This window comes from Muntiacus reevesi, chromosome 2 (assembly GCF_963930625.1).
Source record: "Muntiacus reevesi chromosome 2, mMunRee1.1, whole genome shotgun sequence".
In the NCBI taxonomy this organism is placed as follows: domain Eukaryota; kingdom Metazoa; phylum Chordata; class Mammalia; order Artiodactyla; family Cervidae; genus Muntiacus; species Muntiacus reevesi.
This window is the reverse complement of record NC_089250.1, coordinates 281640342-281661697: the sequence shown is the minus strand read 5'-3', so window position 1 is coordinate 281661697 and position 21356 is coordinate 281640342. Positions and strand designations below refer to the sequence as shown.

Here is a 21356-nt window from a genome sequence, read left to right as displayed (position 1 = left end):
CTACGTTATGCCCAGATATTTCTGAGTCCCCAGGAGGAGATCCTCAAAACCCTTCTTGGAGAAACATTCCCTCTGCTTCACTGGAAGAGAGCCCTGATTTCAGCCTGACCCCAGTACAGCAGTTAGGGGTTTCTGGGTCTCCTCGAGAATCCCTCCATCACCCACAGTCACATCCCTCCCAGTGCCTTCCCTCAGAGGGGCTGAATTGTAGGGGAACCAAAGAAACCAAATCTAGTTCATATTAGGCTGATCTGTCATATCTAGTCAGGATCCGTCCATCCCACCAATACCCTCACCCTGACTTTCCCCTCGCCTTAGTGCCCTGGACACTCCACCCAAGGTAGGCAGCTCAGGCTCTGGACACTGGTCTGGGCTATCTCAGCACCTTCTTCTTCCACAGGCACCTTGGCCTTGAGCACTCCAATGGCCATGAGGCCGAACAGGTCTCCAGAGGAGAGCACTGAGGGAAATGCCGGGAGAACAGAGCGGAAGCCCACGGTGAGCGGTGGAGTCGGCAAAGCTGGGCTCAAAGTCAGCTCTATAGGAAGGACATGGCGCTGGTCCCTGAAGCACCACAGACTGCTTGCCTTGAAAGCTGAGTGAACGTCCCTGTGACTGTACACAGGATGGGAATACCTGGTCCTGTCTGAGATGGTGGGGTGGAGTGGGACAAAACAGGACACTAGCTTCTCAACTGCTCTGTGTCCAGCGAGAGCTAGGAAAATGCTCAGTTTGTTCAGTTAAGGAGGACACAGTCGGGAAGGAAAGTCTTCATCCCTGTCTCACACAGACCATCCAGGAGCTTCAGGCTTCTCCCTGCACAAAAGGTGGAGGAGAAGGCTCAGCGCTAAGGTCTGACTTAGATTGGTAAATCACTGATGAAATCTATTATTTTCCTTAGGCCAAAGATGCTTTCAAAGACATCTCCGTATTCTTCTCCAAGGAAGAATGGGAAGAGATGGGAGAATGGGAAAAAATCCGATATAGGAATGTGAAAAGAAACTACGAAGCGCTGATTGCTATAGGTAACAGGAAATGCTGGGCGCCTGTGAGCCTGGGAAACATGAAACAGGTCTTCACCCTCAGGGTTCACTTGGCCCGCTCTTAGGTGGCCTCACCTGCTCACAGTTCCCTTTTGTGTGGAGACAAACCTGGAGGAAATGTTTGCAGTTCTGTACCAGAGGGAGGGTGACCTGCAGTGCAGAGCTCACCTCTTGCCTTGTTCTATATTCTCTCAGCACATCCCACAGATTCCCTGACTCTGTGACACTTTCCATTGCTTCTATGCTTTGTTTCCCCTTCTTAGAACAAATGTTTTGCTTCTTTCCAGGTTTCAGAGCCACTCGACCAGATTTCATGCATCCCCGCAGACAGGCCATCAACCCCAGGGAGATGACACTGAGGATTCTGATGAAGAATGGACACCAAGGCAGCAAGGTGAGAGGCCAGGAGGGTGTGGACGTGTCTTCCTGAAACCAGCCTGGGCTTAGGTCTCAACTACATCTCAGCCAGTAGCAAGGAAAACATAATTTTCAGCATTCCCAAGTGGCTGTGGCTGAATATTGACATTAGCCTGAATGAAGATGAATGTATAGGTTTTCCAGTGTAATTCTCAAAAGTTTTATGGTTAATATTTATCATTATTTTTAAAAAGAATTATTTTTGCTAAACATTCTTAGTGAAAGGCAGTTAAAGATCCTTTAGAAATAAATTCACCAAACAGATTGGTTATTGGTTATTGCATTAAATCCCTTCAAAGAGGAAATGATTAACATATTATTTCAAGATACATTATGTATATATGTATATAAAATAAAACTCATGATCTTCTTACCCTAAGGTAAAACTAATTCTTTATTTTGATTCTGGGAAAGGGTTTGAGAGAACTATTTATTCTCCATGATCTTTCCCACATTTCACTGACCAGAGATGGCATCAGGTAAATAAAATGAAGTACACCTATTATAAAATAGAAGTAAGCAGCTCACTTCCTCTTCTGCTGCTCAGTTTAGAAGAGTTAATCTGCCTAGACTGGAGAAACAATTTAGATAGTTCTATGATTCTCCATCTATGGATTTCTGTTCTCCCAGATATTAAAAAATTACTTATTTAGTTTTGGCTGCACTGGGTCTTTGTTGCTGTGGACAGGCTTTCTCTGGCTGCGGTGAGTGTCTTCTCGTTGCAGAGCACGTGCAGGCTCTGTAGTTTCTGACACACAGGCTTAGCTGCCCCGCATAAAGTGGCCTCTCCCTGGACCAGCCATCGAACCTGTGTCCTCTGCACTGGCAGGCAGATTCTCATCCACTGTGCACCAGGGACGTCCCTCTGTTCCCTTAGGTTATTAAAACTAGTGAAAGGGACATGAAAACCAAACATTTGGTTGTCTGCAAAGGTTTTGACAAAAGGAGAGATTCTTAGGGAATACATACGCCTCGGTTCACCATACGCCTGCTCGTCTTTATTTACCTTTTTAACAGTTTCTGAGTGTATGGCACACCGCTGCTAACTATGTACACGTTAGTCTTAGTGGCCGCAGTGCTAATCTCTCAGTCATATCTGACTCTGTGTCCCCATAGATTGGAGCCCACCAGGCTCCTCTGTCCATGGGATTCTCTAGGCAAGAATCCTGGGGTGGGTTGCCATGCTCCAGGTGATCTTCCCAACGCAGGGATTGAGCCTGCATCTGTTGCATCTCCTGCATTGCAGGTGGATTTTTTACCCCTGAGCCACTGGGATTATATATACACATTGCTGTACAACAAATCTGTAGAAGTGTTACATCTTGTGTGACTGAAGCCCTAATCCACTGAGGAACAATTCTCCAATCCTTCCTCCTCATAGCCCTTGGCAACCACGATTATATTGTCTGTTTCCATGGATTTAATTTAGATACCTCAGAGAAGTGGAATCAGGCCATATTTGTCTTTTTTGATTGGTTCATTTCACTTAGTATAATATCATCAAGGCCCATCCATGTAGCATATGACAGAAATCTTTTTTAAGGCTTCAAAACATTCCGTTCTGTGCATGTGGATATAAGAGCTATAACATATATCTTATATATAATCTTTATCTTTTATCCACCAATGAACATTTAGAATGGTCACACATCTTGCCCATTGGGAATAATGCGGCAATGACTATACATGTGCCCACTATTTACTCATTATCTTGCTTTCAATTTTTTACGGAAACCCACTCTTGACTTGGATTGCTAGATCATACAGCACTTCTAATTTTCTGTGGAAACTCCATAGTCTTTTCTAGAAAGCTTGCAACATTTTACATTGCCAACAATAGTGTATAAGGGTTCCAATTTCTCCATATCCCTACCAAACTTGTTATTGTCTTCTTATACATATTGCCCATCCCAGAAGGTTTCAATTTGTATTTCCATACCGATTAGTAATATTGAGAATCTTTTCATATATTTGTTGGCCATTGTGTATTTTCTCTGGAGAATTGTCTATTCAATTCCTTCTCTCACTGTAAGTCAGCGCAGACTGCCATAACAAAACAGACTGCATTCCTTAAACCACAGAAATTTGTTTTCTTACAATGCTGGAACATGGAAATTTGATATCAAGGTGCCATCATGGTCCATCAGGTTTTCTTCCTGGCTTATAGGTAGCCTTCAAACTGGTGTATGCTTAATAACTCCTTATCAGGTGCAGATTTTATAAATATTTTCTACCATCATGTCGGTGGCCTTTTCAACTCTGTTCAGTGTCCTTTGCTGCACAGAGGTTTTAAGATTAATCTCATTTGTCTATTTTTACTTTGTTACTAATACTTGTGCACTTGGCACCATATCTAAGAAATCATTGCTGAATCAGTGTCGTGAAGCTTCACCCTTGTTGTCTTCTAAGGGTCTTATCAAGTCTTGCATAAATGTCTTTAATCCATTCTGAGTTGATTTTTCTTCAAGATGTAAGATGCTCATTACTTTGCATATGGTTATTTTGTTTCCCCAGCACCATTCATTACAGGGATTAAGCTTTCCCCATTATCTTGACACGCTAGATGAAGATCATTAGACCATGTATGCAAGAGTTGATTTCTGGCTGTCTATTCTGTTCCATTGATTGACATATCTGTCTTTATGCCAGCCAGCTTCCTCAGTGGCTCAGCAGGTGAAGAATCTGCCTTCAGTGCAGGAGACACAGGAGATGTGGGTTCAATCCATGGGTTAAGAAGATCCCCTGGAGAAGGAAATGGCAACCCTGTCCAGTATTCTTGCCTGAGAAATCCCCTGGACAGAGGAGCCTGGTGGGCTATAGTCCAAAAGGTCACAGAAAGTCAAGAAGACTGAGCAGCTAAGCACACATGCTTTGCCAAATCCACACTCTTTTGGCTCCTGTCCCTTTCTAGTGTGTTCTGAAATCAGAGGCCTCCAGCTTTGCTGTTCTTTCTAAGATTGCTTTGCCAGTTTGGGGTGCTCTGAGATTCCGTGTTAACTGTTGGATGGATTTTCTATATCTGAAAAAACTTCCATTGGGATTTTAATAGGAATTGCATTGAATGTTTAAATTGCTTTGGGTAGTATGAACAGCTTAATAATATTAAGCCTCTAAATCCATAAACATGAGACACCTATCGATTATTTATGTCAGATTCCTTTCAGCAATATTTTGTAGTTTTCAACATATGAGTCTTTCATCTCCTTAAGTTTATTCCTAATTACTTCATTCTTCTCAATGCTATTATAAATAAGATTCTTTGACCAGTGGCTAGGACTCCACACTCCCAATGCAGAGAACTTGCGTTCAGTCCCTAGTCAGGGAACTAGATCCCACATGCCGCAACAAAAGTCCTGGAAAAGACAAAGAAATAAAAATAAATATTTTTTTATAATTTAGCTCTTGAATATAGCTTTAAAAAAATAAAAAATAAATAGTATTGTTTTCTTATTTTCCTTTGTGCAATGGTCATTCTTCATGCATGGAAAGATATTTGAGTGTTGATTTTGTACCGTGCAACTTTTTCTGCAGGAATTTTGTGTGTGTGGATTTAAAGATTTTTCTGCACATAAAACCATGCCCCTGTGAGCAGACATAATTTTACTTCTTTCTTTCCAAATGGAAGCCTTTTGTTTCCATTTCTAACCTACATCACTGGCTAGGAGTTCTAATATTATGGTGAACACAAATTTGATAATGGGCATCCTTGGCTTTTCTTCCTGATCTTTATCACTGATGACTATGATGTTAGAGGTAGACTTTCAATATATGACCTTTATTATATTGCAGTCACTTCCTCCTATTCCTACATTGTTGAGAACTTTTGTCATGAAAGACTATTAAATTTATTAGATATTTTATGAATATCAAATGAGGCACGGATGAAGTTTCATATATTTTTTTAATTTTAAGAAAACTATGTAATACTCCCAGTGGAACCATGGGAGTTGATGATACAGAAATCGTTTTCCATTCCTCCTTTGGTAATCATTGTCTTTGTCACTCTCTGGCTTAGAATTATGTGTCCTTAATTAGAATACCCAGAGTTTGGAAACATTTCCCAACCAAAACACTGATTCTCATCGTTTTTTAGGTAAACCTTCTTCGGTGCCATTCAGAGTGGAGCACAGTAAACACCAGAAAGTGAGTATTTCCCAAATCCTGTTGCCAAAATAACCTCCTCATGGATCGAGTCACAGGTGAGAATAGCAGAAATCACAGAGATCCTGGAGACCGCTGCCTCCCTGTCCTGAGTCTTTAGCACAATGTCTGATATCATCACCATCTTTGCAGTTAGTAAGAACAACAACAGTAGTAGGTTGTTCTGCTGTTACATTATTTTCATAATATTTTAGATTTCAAGTATTTTATGTGAATAAACTTGCTTAAACCTTAAATCAATCCTACAGTACCTATAAGTAGGTATAGAGCTATCACCATTATAGATACAAAAAAAAAAAAAAGGTAAGAAACATTTGATTATATACCTGAGACCACAGTATCACTGGTAGTGTAATGTAAACCAATGCACGTTCTCTAAACACCTTACAAACTGATTAAAACTTCCATAGTTCTATGAAGCTTATTCATACATCTTTATATCATTCATCTGAGAGATGTTTTCAACCTCAGTTTTTTGTGCTTTGCTAGGGAGGCATATGCTAAGACATCTGAATAAGGGAAGCTTAAGGACATGCTGGGCAGTTTGTAGAGTGGACAGTCCAAGATGAAGAAGCTTAAAGATATGCTGGGCAGTTTGTAGAGTGGACAGTCCAAGATGAAGAAGGAGACAGGATCCCTACCTCAGAGCCTCCCACTCCAATATGAGGAAGCAACTTGAAACCCTGATAAGCCTCAGGTTTATGACTGAAAAGCAACAAATAAGAAAATAACAGAAGGACTTCACATAGATTACCTGCTTTTGAGTAGAAACTCATCATCTGGGCATCATTTCAAATGCTCATTCTTGTAGGAGGGAGTAACTACTCCTTCCACTGAGCTCTAATTAGCAACTCTCCTGTTTGTAATCATTTGTTTAGCCTGCCCCTGTGTTGTGAGGTTTGAGATCCTAGCCAACACCCATTAGTTCTCAGAAGTCCAGGCCCACCTCAAAGCCCCTAAGTGCCCCCTGAATGGTTCGTGAGTGAGTGACTCCACATTTAAGCATTCATCTAGGAGTAGAAAGGTCAAAGGATGCTGAAGATAGTATCTGTGAGCTGCACTTGAAATATAGTGGCAGTTTAGGGAATAAATTGATACGTAAGGGATGTACGTTCACGTTCTTACTGTAGTAAATACTTCACACAACAATTTGTTGAAGGTTATTAAATTTCATGTCCACTATAATATTAAGAATTAGCCTGTATACCAATTCATGGATCAGGAAACTGAGTAGAACCAGCTAGTCATACAGCCTTGTTCGAGGAGAATTGACGAGACCGGCTACTTTAATTCCAAACATTGTCGCTAGGACATGGCAACCTGCAGCTTTCATCTCATTTTCTTTATTGTCTAAATATGTATCTGCCGATCGTCTTTTCTCTTCTTAATCTCACTGCTTTGTCACCTTGTTTTCCACATGTGTTTTGTCCCCTCTGTAATTTTCCATACGTCCTCGTCCGTCAAAGTGCCACTATTAAGAGAAACCCTCAGGATCTCTCTACCAGCCCTTACCCTCTTCTTTCCCTGACCTCCAGCTTTTCTCCCTGCCTTGCTCTCACTTTTATGCAGAAAGTTGAAGGGGAAGAACCTTAAGATATGAATTCTAGTTTTGATTCACTATCCACGTAGGTCCTTATTTTACACTCCAGTGTTCAGACCCCTTCCCCCCATATCAGGTATTTCCAAGAATTGTCAAAGTATTAACTAAAGTCATGCATGTGAAAACACTTCATAAAGTCCTAAAGAACTAAAGAAATGCATGTTGTCTTTTACTCACATGGAAGAGAATGTCCAGGACACCATTAAGTAATGAATCTAGTTTGAAGGAATTGCCGGGAGCAGCAGAATCGCTGAAGACAAGTGGCTCCAAGCAGGCTCAGAAACCAGTGCCCCATCACAGAAAAGCAAGGACCCCTGGACAGCACCCCAGACAAAAAGTCAGTAAGAGAAATTTGGGGAGTTCCTCTAATTAGTTCCTCTAATTCCTGTAGAAAAACTAATAAGCATGGCCTAGGTGTGTGGAAGGGACTTTGGGCAGGCGGGGTTTAAGCTGGACTGATCTGAGACATGAAGTTAGCACTGGGGCCTTGGGAAAATCTTATACAATTTCTGAGATCCTGAATGCTATCTGTAAAGTGAGGATAAGGATACATGACTCATACAGTGCTTGAAAACCTTACATTAAATGCAAAAGTCTGACACCTACAAGTAGTTCAATAAATGCAACTGTGATAAGAGGAACCGTGCTTTGTTAGTGTTCATGCGCAGACCTCTGCTCAATGCCTTACTTGTCATGTGCGCTTAACACATATTTTCTGAGTAGATGTGTCGATGAACTATTACCTAAGTCGGAAGGTTGGGAAGTTAAACCTACTAATGGGAAGTGGAGGAAGCTATCACTGAACTGGGCATCTGTGGTCAGTGGAGCCTCAGTCTCTTGAAACTGTATTTAAAGGGAGAAGAAAGAAAATATAGAGAAGGGACTCCCTGGTGGTTAAGAGGTTAAGACTCCACGCTTCCACTGCAGGAGGTGTGAGTTCCATTCCTGGTCGGGGAACTAAGATCCCACAAACCATGCAGTCTGGCCGAGAAATAAATAATGGAACATGAAAACATAAAATTACGAAAGTAAAAGTTTGAAAAATACATATAAGAAAATTTTAACAAAGTGTAGAGATGGACAGGTAGGAGATCTCACACTTTCTGATAAAATGGGACTAACTCCCCAGACCCCACCAGCCTTGCTTAGCTTCTGTTCTCCATCTTAGAACTCAGAAGAAAGGAGACTGGAGTGAAGAGGTACAGTCTACGGGAAAGAAAGGGCCACGTGTACCAAGAGGTCAGCGAGCCCCAGGATGACGACTACTTCTGTGAGTGACCCCGCTGGCCCACTCACGGAGAAGGGGCAATGAGGCCTTGGTCCACTAACCTCACCTCACCATTTAGTCCACCGGCCATCCCCTTCCTCTATGACTTGGGGTGCAGGATCGAGGCCAAATGCCATGAATGCCCTAGTTCTTTATGAAGGTCTTTACGACCAGCAACATCACTGTACCTCCTCTCATTCCCTGTTCTCACCTCCAGATTGTGAGGAGTGTCAGAACTTCTTAATCGACAGCTGTGCTGCCCATGGGCCCCCAACATTTGTAAAGGACTGTGCAGTGGAAAAGGGGCATGCCAATCGCTCAGTCCTCACGCTGCCCCCTGGGTTAAGCATCAGACTGTCCGGCATTCCTGACGCTGGGCTTGGAGTGTGGAATGAGGCATCTGATCTGCCGCTGGGCCTGCACTTTGGCCCCTATGAGGGCCAGATCACAGACGACGAAGAGGCCGCCAACAGTGGATACGCCTGGCTGGTGAGAAGCACCCGTTTCCCTGTCCTCTGGCCTCTAATCACTTGTACGTGGTGGTGGGTACTTCATGTCTACATATGAGGATGCAGATGGTGATAACATGGTCGTCAATGACACAGTCAGCCCTGTGTACTGTGTGCCGTGGGCGTGACCACAGGACTTCCATCTAAATGTCAGAGGAGAGGTGGGACCACAGTGTACAGACACTCATGTCATCTATCTAAAGGTCAGAGGAGAGGTGGGAACACAGTGTACAGAACCTTAGACCTCTCTCTAAGGTCAGAGGAGAGGTGGGAGCACAGTGTAGAGATACACAGAAGTGACTCCTCCCTTGTGGAGCCCTTGCCTTCAATGAATCAAGGGACTCAGACTTGGAATGATGAGTAAGGAGCTTACCGTGTGGTCCGACTGACACTTGAATCCATGCAGGCTGAAAAGCACCAATGACTACACAGGGAAATAGCTCTTCTATTGCTTCCTACCAAAAAAAAAAAAAAAAAGAGGAAAGCTTGTAACTCTTTCTCTGACCCTCAGATCACCAAAGGGAGGAACTGCTATGAGTATGTGGATGGAAAGGACACGTCTTGGGCCAACTGGATGAGTTGAGTGCAGTGAGTCTGCAGTGTGTAGACATTGAGACTCCCTCCATCCCACGCCCCTTTCCTTCTCAACCCGGCTCCCTCAACAGCTTTCACATCTTCCTTCCTCTTTTCCCTCAATACCATACTCTTTCATTTCAAAAGACACTAAAAAGAAGGAAATAAAAATATGGCATGTGCCGTCAAGATACAAGTCTATATGCTGAACAAAACTGGTGGACTTGAAAACAACTTGAAGCAACTAGATTCACCAGGAACACTTTAACTCACATAGTGAACACTTCTCACGCCCTTTATGGTGCAGTTTAGACAGTGAACTTCGGTACTGAAGCAGATCACACAACCCATGTCCTTTTGGAGAACATACTGCAGACAGACATTAGCCAATTGATTTTAGGAGCAGTAACCTTATATTTTCTATCTTTGAGTAAGTGCACACGCCAGGATGACCTAACACAGGAGACCTTGACTCTCTGTGGGCAAAAACCTCCTCAGGCTTGGTTCCAGTGAGAAGCGGGCCCTGAGGCCTGGGAAGGAATGGGGGGCAGCTTGGCCCTGAGCAGGGCCATTCTCTGAGGGCCTCTCCTTTCATCAGGGCAGGCAGACAGTGAACAAACTATTACTGTTCCGTGTCTCAAGCTATATCAGAGCTCTCTCCAAGTTTACGTGGGAGGGGGTGGGCAAGCGATTAGGACCCTGGATACACGTGGGGAGATGGCAGAAAGACTCGGCAGAGAAGGCAGGCTGTGGTGAGTGCTGAGGGCTGCATGTTAGCCAAGAAGCACCAAGTCCTGTGGATGAAAGAGAACTTAATTCAGAGTTTAGAGGAGCTGGAGGTCACCAGCCTCACGGACAATCCAGGTGGAGATGAGTCTGGAACTGGGCTCCGGAAAATGGCTACTTAGGTAAGGAGAGAAAAGCATGGGAATTCACATGGCCTGGTGGAAGGTGTGAACAGAAGGTCCACATGAGGGGCGGCCTCAGAGGCGGAAGGCAAGGAGCTGGGCATGGGCGGACAGTGGAGGGCACTCGTCACCTGAGGTTTCTTTCCATTTCCCGGCCTCGACCCCAGGTTTGGGAACTGTGCCCGGGACGACGAGGAGCAGAACCTGGTGGCCTTCCAGCATCACGGGCAGATCTTCTACCGAACCTGCCGGGTGGTCAGGCCGGGCTGTGAGCTGCTGGTCTGGTACGGGGAAGAGTATGGCCAGGACCTTGGCATCAAGCGGAACAGCAGGGGGAAGAGTGAGCTCGCGGCCGGGAGAGGTGAGTGTCTCCCTCTTCCAGGACCCCACCCCATCCTGGGAGCCTCCGTGGTCCGATTTCGAAGCAGAGGACAATCCAGTCCAAAGTCAGTTGAGTTGCAAATAAAATGCCTCAGAATTTCGTTCTTTTCATATGATTGTTAGAAAAATTTTATATTAAAAATATTCTAATTTTTAATATTTCATGCAAAAAATGCGTAACATCACCTTCTGCTGAAAGGTTTCGGAGCAAAAAGCAACATTTCTAGCACCTACCAGCTCTCTGCCCTGTATTTGTTTCTGCTTCATTTCCTCCCATTTCTAAGCGACACGTGTACAGTGATGCGCATTCAGTTACTGTTCTAGTCTGTTGTCATGTGAGCTCACGCTCTGTGCCAGACGGGGCTCCACGCACCGAAACAGACAGAACCACTGCCCTGGGGCAGCAGGGGTTTCACACCAGACAGGGGCTGCTGCTGAGGAAAACCAGCGCAGGGAACGTGCCTCGGGTCAGCGTGAGCAGAGGGTGGGCTGTGGTGCAGGACGGTGCGGCAGGGTCTCTGCAGAGACAACACCTGCGGGGAAGGATTCCAGGCAGGGGAGCAGCCAGTGCCGCAGCCCCAGGGCCAGGAAGAGAGGCCATGCCAGGGGTCGTGGGAGGAAGCACAGAGGGAGGCGAAGGAGGCTGGACGGGACACGGAAGGCTCAGGGCCTGTGTCCACGTGCAGGCCCCAGGGGTCCTCCTGGGTGACACAGAACAACCGCGAGGCTTTCAGCTGCAAGCGGCATGTTCTCTGTGCTAAGACGATGCTTTGGTTCATTTTGGGGAAGAGACAGCAGCGGGGAGTCCCCTCAGAGGTCAGTTCATTGCCAGACATGGGGGGAGAGTAGGCTGTCTGAAGATGCTTGTGAGTGAGTGTGTGAAGGGTCTGACTGGACATGTATTTTTAAACAGGGCTTCCTAGTGCACGTTAAATGGACTAAGCCTGAATGAAATAAATGAGGTATGAGTACTGGTGAGGCTGGAGAAAGGATATGCCTTTATTTTATGATTTATGGGAAACTGAGAGAGGAGCAATTTGTGAACCAGTTTGTGCAGCAGGAGCCAGAACTGTAGTCAGTGGGACCTGAGTCGCTCGGTCTCATCCAGGCTCATACCCACTTCCTGCAGAGATCGGCACAATGGCTGCTCTTTGAACAAGGATCCACAAAGTCAGAATTAGCCACACCTGCTCTAACCACCCCCCGTGCTGCCTCCCATATGCAGAGAGCTCCAGGTCAGGCGCCCCTAACTTAATAGACCCCTTCCCCTCACAGGGAGCCATTCAGGAGATTCCACTAAAGTCATCAAGTCTTATCCCTCAGTAGGGTAAATACCTGTGGCCACTGTGACGTGAGTTTTCAGACACTTACCCGCAGGGAAAGTCCCTGCAGATCCGTCTCTATCAGGAGAGACGCTGCCTCTGATGCAGCTGGAAGGTCCCTATCTGGGTGATATGTAGAAAAGGCCCTTGACACCCGCGTCCTGGATTTCTGTAGATGTAGAGAGTACGAGTGGAACGGAAAAGTGGACTGTAAAGGCACTTGATGGGAGACAAATCGTGCACTGTCAACACTTAGATGATGAGTGGGGAGGGCCTGACCACGGCAAACCAGCTACCTGACCAAAAGCTTCCTCTTTCAGCAGAACCGAAGCCCAAGATCCACCCATGTGCCTCCTGCTCTCTGGCCTTCTCCAGCCAGAAATTCCTCAGCCAACACATCCAACGCAGTCACCCCGCTCAGACCCTCCTGAGACCATCTGAAAGAGACCTCCTCCAACCAGAGGATCCCTGCCCAGGCAGTCAAAATCAGCGATATTCAGATCCACACAGCCCGAGCGACAAACCTGAGGGTCAGGAGGCCAAAGACAGGCCCCAACCTTTGCTGAAAAGCGTAAGGCTGAAGAGGATTTCAAGGGTCTCTTCCTACTCACCCGGAGGACAAATGGGGGCTTCTGGGGTGCATGAGAGAATGACAGACGAGCCCAGCACAAGCCAGAAGCTGAATCCAGAGGACACAGGCACATTGCTCACGGAGGCAGGGGTCTCAGGGATTATGAGGGTCACATACGGAGAGTGTGGGCAAGGCTCCAAGGACAGGTCAAGTCTCAGCACACACGAGAGGACACACACAGGGGTGAAGCCCTCTGCTTGCGGGGAGTGTGGGCGAAGCTTCCATCGGAAGTCCCATCTCAGCAGACACAAGAGGACACACACAGGGGAGAAGCCCTATGCTTGCGGGGAGTGCAGGCGACGCTTCAGTCAGAAGTCAGCCCTCATCAGACACCAGAGGACACACACAGAGGAGAAGTTCTACGTTTGCAGGGATTGTGGGCGAAGCTTCAGTCAGAAGTCAGTCCTCATCAGACACAAGAGGACACACACGGGGGAGAAGCCCTATGTTTGCAGGGAGTGTGGGCGAAGCTTCCGTCATAACCCAGTCCTCATCAGACACCAGAGGACACACACAGGGGAGAAGCCCTATGTTTGCAGGGAGTGTGGGCGAAGCTTCAGTGATAAGTCCAATCTCATCAGACACAAGAGGACACACACAGGGGAGAAGTTCTACGTTGCAGGGATTGTGGGCGAAGCTTCAGTCAGCAGTCAGTCCTCATCAGACACCAGCGGACACACACGGGGGAGAAGCCCTATGTTTGCAGGGAGTGTGGGCGATGCTTCAGCAATAAGTCAGTCCTCATCACACACCAGAGGACACACACAGGGGAGAAGCCCTATGTTTGCAGTGACTGTGGACGAAGCTTCAGCAATAAGTCAGTCCTTATCACACATGAGAGGATACACACAGGGGAGAAGAACTATGTTTGTGGGGAATGTGGGCGAAGCTTCAGTGATAAGTCCAATCTCATCAGACACAAGAGGACACACACAGGGGAGAAGCTCTACGTTTGCAGGGATTGTGGGTGAAGCTTCAGTCAGAAGTCCCTCCTCATCACCCACCAGAGGACACAGACAGGGGAGAAGCCCTGTGTTTGCAGGCAGTGTGAGTGAGTCATGACCAACAAACCACACCTTAACCACAGGAGGATTTCTGCAGCCACCCCATGCCTCAGCTCTCAGGGGGCCTCAGAGGAGGCCTGTGACCCGTTACTGTCCCCACGAGTATGAGGAGAGAATTCCCAGGTAGTCCAGGGGTCAAAACTCCAATGCAGAGACCCACGTTCAATACCTGCTTGGGGAACTAGCTCCCACATGCTGCAACTAAGACACAGCACAGCCGAATAAATAAATATATAATAAATATTTTAAAGAAAGAGTGTGATAAGCACAGGATTATTTGTTAAATAGATCTTCCACTTTCATGACAGGAGAGGAGGTATATAAACTGCAGAGGGTTTCTTAAGAGTTTTGGAGATGTTCATGCCAATTGCCTTCGTGGTTTTTTAGGTGTCTTCGTCTAATAATTTTTGTCTCCAAACAAATCTGAATCCCAGACTGTGTACTCATTCCCCGTTATTACTGACAGCAGTGGGGTCCAGTGGTAGCTGAACCCCTGGAAAGGCATAATTCTGGAGCCAACTCAGTTAGGTCACTGGACAGTCAGTCCTGGGTCCAACGAGAGGAATGCAGAGTGGAGTCAGACTCACCAGGGAAGGGAATTCCCTGGCCTCCTGGGAAGTGGGGCCTCTCCTCCTTATAGACCCCGGCTCTCCTTTGGCCTCTCCTGGTGGCCCTCTGGTTCCCTCTGACGTCTTTGCCACAAAAGGTGAAGGCCACATGCGCCTGTGTGTGTGAGCACACGCGCCTGACTCAGCATGAGCCGCCTGGTCTCTGCCGCTCCCTCGGGGTCATCCCAGCATCTGCACTCCAGATTCGACCACAGGGGTCCAGGTCTCAGCCCTGCCACCAGCAGCTGCATGAGCTGGGGCAAGATGTTCAACCTCTCTGTGTCTCTATTCTCATCTGTGGTACAGGGTGGGAGCACCAGCATTTTGGTCTGATGCGTAAGCACAGGCGGAATCTGGCAGAAGCTGGCTGAGAACGCAAGATCCATCTTTGCTGTCTTTTGTGTTTTTTTCCTTAATATTTTTTATTTTTTAATAGAAGGATAATTGCTTTACAGAATTTGTTTCTTGCATGTCCTCCAGCCCCCACACCTTCCAGGTCTTCAGAGATAGACGAAGAAGGGGCTGTTTAGGCACTGGGCTGCCCTGATGAGGGGGTGTGAGGTCAGGGGTGCTAAGAGAGGGTGACCTCCCTTCCCACCCTTGCCGTTCCTGCTGAGCTGGGCAGCCCCAAGGCCCCTCCACAGACAGGCAGGGCCCACAGTCGTCCCCCTGCCGAGAACAGAGCCTGGAGCCACGTTTGTAGGAAATCCCCGTCCGGCCCCCACCCCACCCCCACACGGAGGGTCCTTGAATCCCACACCGCGGCTTCTCTATGCATGGGCCTCGTACATGTGCCTGTGCGCTTTCGTCAATGCTGTCGCGACCTTGAAATTCTTAACCATGGAATAGTTCATCCTTACACTTCCCTTTCATGAGTGAAGTCTGATGGACCCCGGGGTGCGCTGTGAGCAGAGCAGATGCTCACACAGCACGCGTCCCGGGGTGACCAGGCTGCACGAGGGGACAAGGTGGACACAAAGCCCCCCACCCTGGGTGAGTGAGGGTGGGGACAGCACCAGGAAGCCACGCTTGCTCAGACCCGGAACCTAGCTCCAACACAGAGTGGGTGCAATGGCATTCTTAAGGTCAACCACACTCTCCCCTCTGTGAATGACCTCTGCCCTGGCCTGATCCTTCCAGAAGGGCTTCAGGAGGCTGAAGTCCGCCCAGCCACCAGAAGACACCAAGGGGAGAGTGGGCCACGGGGCGGGGGGCGGAGGGTGCGAGCTCCAGGACTCGGGGCAACGGCCCTCAGTTCCCTGCGTGTCCCAGGCTTGTGAAGCGTCTCTACATGAACCATGTCAGTGATAACCAACCACTATTATTTCCCGGTTTCTATGCTTTCTTAAAGGAACGTGTTTGTCTGTGGCTTGGTTTCCCTACAGGAAGGGAAGCCACGTAAACTCCCCATGTTCTGTGGCTTCAGGCCGGGGCCACGGGAGGGGAGTTAGGGGTGGTGTAGGCAGAGGGGCTTCACCTGAAAATGGTGGGGACCCAGAAACCTGCAGGGGCTTCTTACCTGCACCTCCCACCAGAGCTGGGCCTGGAATCCCCGGGAAGGCTGAGCAGGTCAAAGCTTCTACCTCCCCTCCCATGTGTTCCCCTCCCCTCAAGAAGCTGACTCTTGGGGCCAGCCCACAACACCCCCAAATCCCCATCACGCACAGCGCCACACAGGCCCTCCCTCACAGAAGTGGGATGACCTGGATGGTGGCAGGAATGCTGTGTGACCCCAGAGCTGGGGCAAGGGGGGTGACCTTGAGCAAGGGGGTTGGTGCTTTACACAGCCTCCCAGCCCAGGGAGCTGCCAGCAGCCACAAGCCATGATCTCAAGCGGAGCTGGGAGATGGGGAGTGGGGATGCGAGCTCTCTGAGGTCCCATCCTGTCCCCAGGAGAGCGGCCAGGCCCCACCTGACACCGTGACTGCCCTGCATGGGCACATAGGACACTAGCAGTCACGGGACAGACAGCCAGCAGCCTCCGCCGCACACTCCACTCTGACCACGGCGGCCCCGTGGCTGCACCAGCCCCGCCTGCGCGCGGCTCTGCTTGGCTGCCAGGGCTCGGGGACCCTGGGTGAGTCGGTGAGGGCAGAGCTCCAGAGGCCAAGCCTGTCTTCAGCCACCAGCCCTGCCCTGCTTACGGGACTCATGAGCCCAACCAGTATCTGGAGCCCAGCCAATAACTGAAGCCCAGGGCCAGATGGCTTCAGAGCTGAATTTTACCAAAAATTTAGAGAAGAGCTAACAACAGTTAGAATTGGACATGGAACAACAGACTGGTTCCAAGTAGGAAAAGGAGTTCGTCAAGGCTGTATATTGTCACCCTGCTAATTTAACTTATATGCAGAGTACATCAGGAGAAATGCTGGGCTGGAAGAAGCACAAGCTGGAATCAAGATTGCCGGTTGAAATATCAGTAATCTCAGATGTGCAGATGACACCACCCTTAATGCAGAAAGTGAAGATGAACTAAAAAGCCTCTTGATGACAGTGAAAAGAGGAGAGTGAAAAAGTTGACTTAAAGCTTAACATTCAGAAAACTAAGATCATGGCATCTGTTCCCACCACCTCATGGGAAATAGATGGGGAGACAGTGGAAACAGTGTCAGACTTTATTTGTGGGGGCTCCAAAATCACTGCAGATGGTGATTGCGGCCATGAAATTAAAAGATGCTTCCTCCATGGAAAGAAAGTTATGACCAACCTAGATAGCATATTAAAAAGCAGAGACATTACTTTGTCAACAAAGGTCCGTCTGGTAAAGACTATGGTTTTTTCAGTGGTCATGTATGGATGTGAGAGTTGGACTGTGAAGAAAGCTGAGTGCCGAAAAATTGATGCTTTTGAACTGTGGTGTTGGAGAACACTCTTGAGAGTCCCTTGGACTTAAAGGAGATCCAACCAGTGCATCCTGAAGGAGATGAGTCCTGAGTGTTCATTGGAAGGATTGATTCTGAAGCCGAAACTCCAATACTTTGGCCACCTCATGCAAAGAGTTGACTCTTTGGAAAAGACCCTGATGCTGGGAGGGACTGGGGGCAGGAGGAGAAGGGGATGACAGGATGAGATGGCAGGATGGCATCACTGACTCAATGGGCATGAGTTTGAGTAAACTCCGGAAGTTTGTGATGGACAAGGAGGCCTCACGTGCTGCAGTTCATGGGGTTGCAAAGAGTCAGACATGACTGAGCAACTGAACTGAACTGACTGAACACCTATTTTACTCAAACTCTTCCAGAAAATTGCAGAAGAAGGTAAACTTCCAAACTCATTCTATGAGGCCACCATCACCCTAATACCAGAACCAGACAAAGATACCACAAAAAAGAAAACTACAGGCCAATATCACTGATGAAAATAGATGCAAAAATCCTTAACAAAATTCGAGCAGACAGAATCCAACAACATACTAAAAAATCATGCATCATGACCAAATGGGCTTTATCTCAGGGATGCAAGGATTCTTCAGTATCCACAAATCAATCAACATAATACACCACATTAACAAATTGAAAATTAAAAACCATATGATCATCTCAATAGATGCAGAGAAAGCCTTTGACAAAATGTAGCATCTATTTATGATAAAAAAAAAATAAAACCCTCCAGAAAGCAGGAATATAGAACGAACATACCTCAACATAATAAAAGCTATGTACAATAGACTCACAGCAAACATTACCCTCAATGGTGAAAAATTGAAAGAATTTCCCCCAAAGTCAGGAAGAAGACAAGGGTGCCCACTCTCACCACTACTATTCAACATAGTTTTGGAAGTTTTGGCCACAGCAGTCAGAGCAGAAAAAGAAATAAAAGGAATCCAGATTGGAAAGAAGTAAAACTCTCCCTGTTTTCAGATGACATGATACTCTACATAGAAAGCCCTAAAGACTCCACCAGAAATTACTAGAGCTAAACAATGAATATAGTAAAGTTGCATGATATGAAATCAACACACAGAAATCCCTTGCATTCCTATACATAAACAATGAGAAAACAGAAAGAGAAATTAAGGAAATAACTCCATTCACCTTTGCAATGAAAAGAATAAAATACTTAGGAATAGATCTACCTAAAGAAACAAAAGACCTATATATAGAAAACTATAAAATACTGGTGAAGGAAGTCAAAGAGGACACAAATAGATGGAGAAATATACCATGTTTATAGATAGGAAGGATCAATACATTGAAAATGAGTATACTAGCCAAAGCAATCTATAGATTCAATGCAATCCCTACCATGCTACCAATGGTATCAAAATACCAAGGGTATTTTTCAAAGAACTAGAGCAAATAATTTCACAATTTGTATGGAAATACAAAAAAACCCCGAATAGCCAAAGCAATCTTGAGAAAGAAGAATGGAACTGGAGGAATCAACCGGCTTGACCTCAGGCTATACTACAAAGCCACAGTCATCAAGACAGTATGGTACTGGCAAAAGACAGACATATAGATCAATGGAACAAAATAGAAAGCCCAGAGATAAATCCACACACCTATGGACACCTTATCTTTGACAAAGGAGGCAAGAATATACAATGGAGAAAAGACAATCTCTTTAACAAGTGGTGCTGGGAAAATTGGTCAACTACTTGTAAAAGAATGAAACTAGAACAATTTCTAACACCATACACAAAAATAAACTCAAAATGGATTAAAGATCTAAACGAAAGACCAGAAACTATAAATCTCCTAAAGGAAAACATGGGCAGAACACTTTTCGACATAAATCTCAGCAGGATCTTCCATGACCCACCTGCCAGAATACTGGAAATAAAAACAAAAACAAACAAATGGGACCTAATTAAACTTAAAAGATTTTGCACAAGAAAGGAAACTATAAGCAAGGTGAAAAGACAGCCTTCAGAATGGGAGAAAATAATAGCAAACGAAGCAACAGACAAAGAATTAATCTCAAAAATATACAAGCAACTCCTGTAGCTCAATTCCAGAAAAATAAACGACCCAATCAAAAAACGGGCCAAAGAGCTAAACATACATTTCTCCAAAGAAGGCAAACAGATGGCTAACAAACACATGAAAAATGATCAACATCACTCACTACCAGGGAAATGCAAATCAAAACCACAATGAGGTATCATTTCACAACAGTCAGAATGGCTACTATCCAAAAGTCCACAGGCAATAAATGCTGGAGAGGGTGTGGGGAAAAGAGAACGCTTTTACACTGTTGGTGGGAATTCAAACTAGTTCAGCCACCATGGAGAACAGTGTGGAGAATCCTTAAAAAACTGGAAAGAGAACTGCCATATGACCCAGCAATCCCACTCTTGGGTATACACACCGAGGAAACCAGAACTGAAAGAGACACATGTACCTCAATGTTCACTGTTTATAATAGCCAGGACATGGAAGCAACCTAGATGTCCATTGGCAGACGAATGGATAAGAAAACTGTGGTACATATATACAACATTACTCAGCCATTAAAAAGGATACACTTGAATCAGTTCTAATGAGGTGGATGAAACTAGAGCCTATTATACAGAGTGAAGTAAGCCAGAAAGAAAAACACCAATACAGTATACTAACGCATATATATGCAATTTAGAAAGATGGTAACGATAGCCCTGTATGCGGGACGGCAGAAGAAACAGAGATGTATAGAACAGTCTTTTGGACTCTGTGGGAGAAGGCGAGGGTGGGATGATTTGGGAGAATGGCATTTAAACATGTCTATTATCATATGTGAAATGGATCGCCAGTCCAGGTTCGATGCATGAGACAGGGCACTCACAGCCAGGGCACTGGGATGACTCTGACGGATGGGATGGGGAGTGAGGTGGGAGGGGGTTTCAGGATGGGGAACACATTTACACCCAGGGCGGATTCATGTCAATGTATGGCAAAACCAATACAATATTGTACAGTAATTAGCCTCCAATTAAAATAAATAAGTTTATATTTTTAAAAAAAGAAAGAAAACAGGACTGAATTAACCTTAAAAGTGTTTGTATAGAAAAGGAACTCTAAATGAAAGAGAAAGACAGTCTTCAGAAAGGGGAAAAAAAAAATTGCAAACAAAGACGTCCACAGGAATAAAGAAGATGGGGTACATAGACACGATGAACCATCACTCAGCCATAACAAGCAGGAAAGAATGCCCTGGGAGGTCCCAGGGAAGAAACTAGACATGATCATAGCAAGTGAGGAGAGGGGGACAGGGAGGGATATTAACATAGGATATCACTTGTAGCTGGGATCTAAAAATGGATACAGATGAACTTCTTTATCAAAGAGAAACAGTCTCACAGATTCAGTAAAGAATCAATGGTCCCCAGAAAAAAAACAAAAACTCCGGGACAGTTCAGTTCAGTTCAGTTGTTCAGTCGTGTCCGACTCTTTCCGACCCCATGAACCGCAGCACGCCAGGCCTCCCTGTCCATCACTAACTCCCAGAGTTTACGCAAACTCAGGTCCACTGGGTCAGTGATGCCATCCAACCAGATCATCCTCTGTTGTCCTCTTCTCCTCCTGCCCTCAATCTTTCCCAGCATCACGGTTTTTTCAAATGAGTTATCTCTTTGCATGAGGTGGCCAAAGTATTGGAGTTTCAGCTTCAGCATCAGTCCTTCCAATGAACACTCAGGACTGATCTCCTTTAGGATGGACTGGATGGATCTTCTTTCAGTCCAAGGGACTCTCAAGAATTTTCTCCAACACCACAGTTCAAAAGCATCAATTCTTCAGTGCTCAGCTTTCTTCATAGTCCAACTCTCACATCCATACATGACCACTGGAAAAACCATAGCCTTGAATTTGTTGACAAAGTAATGTCTCTGATTTTAATATGCTGTCTAGGTTGGTCATAAATTTCCTTCCCAGGAGGAAGCGTCTTTTAAT

General features: G+C 46.0%; 1 pseudogene; it reads left to right on the top strand.

The window, feature by feature from the left end:
- The first annotated feature begins 429 nt into the window (after nt 1-429).
- On the top strand, nt 430-16437 carry LOC136157734 (histone-lysine N-methyltransferase PRDM9-like; annotated as a pseudogene).
- The last annotated feature ends 4919 nt before the right edge of the window (nt 16438-21356 follow it).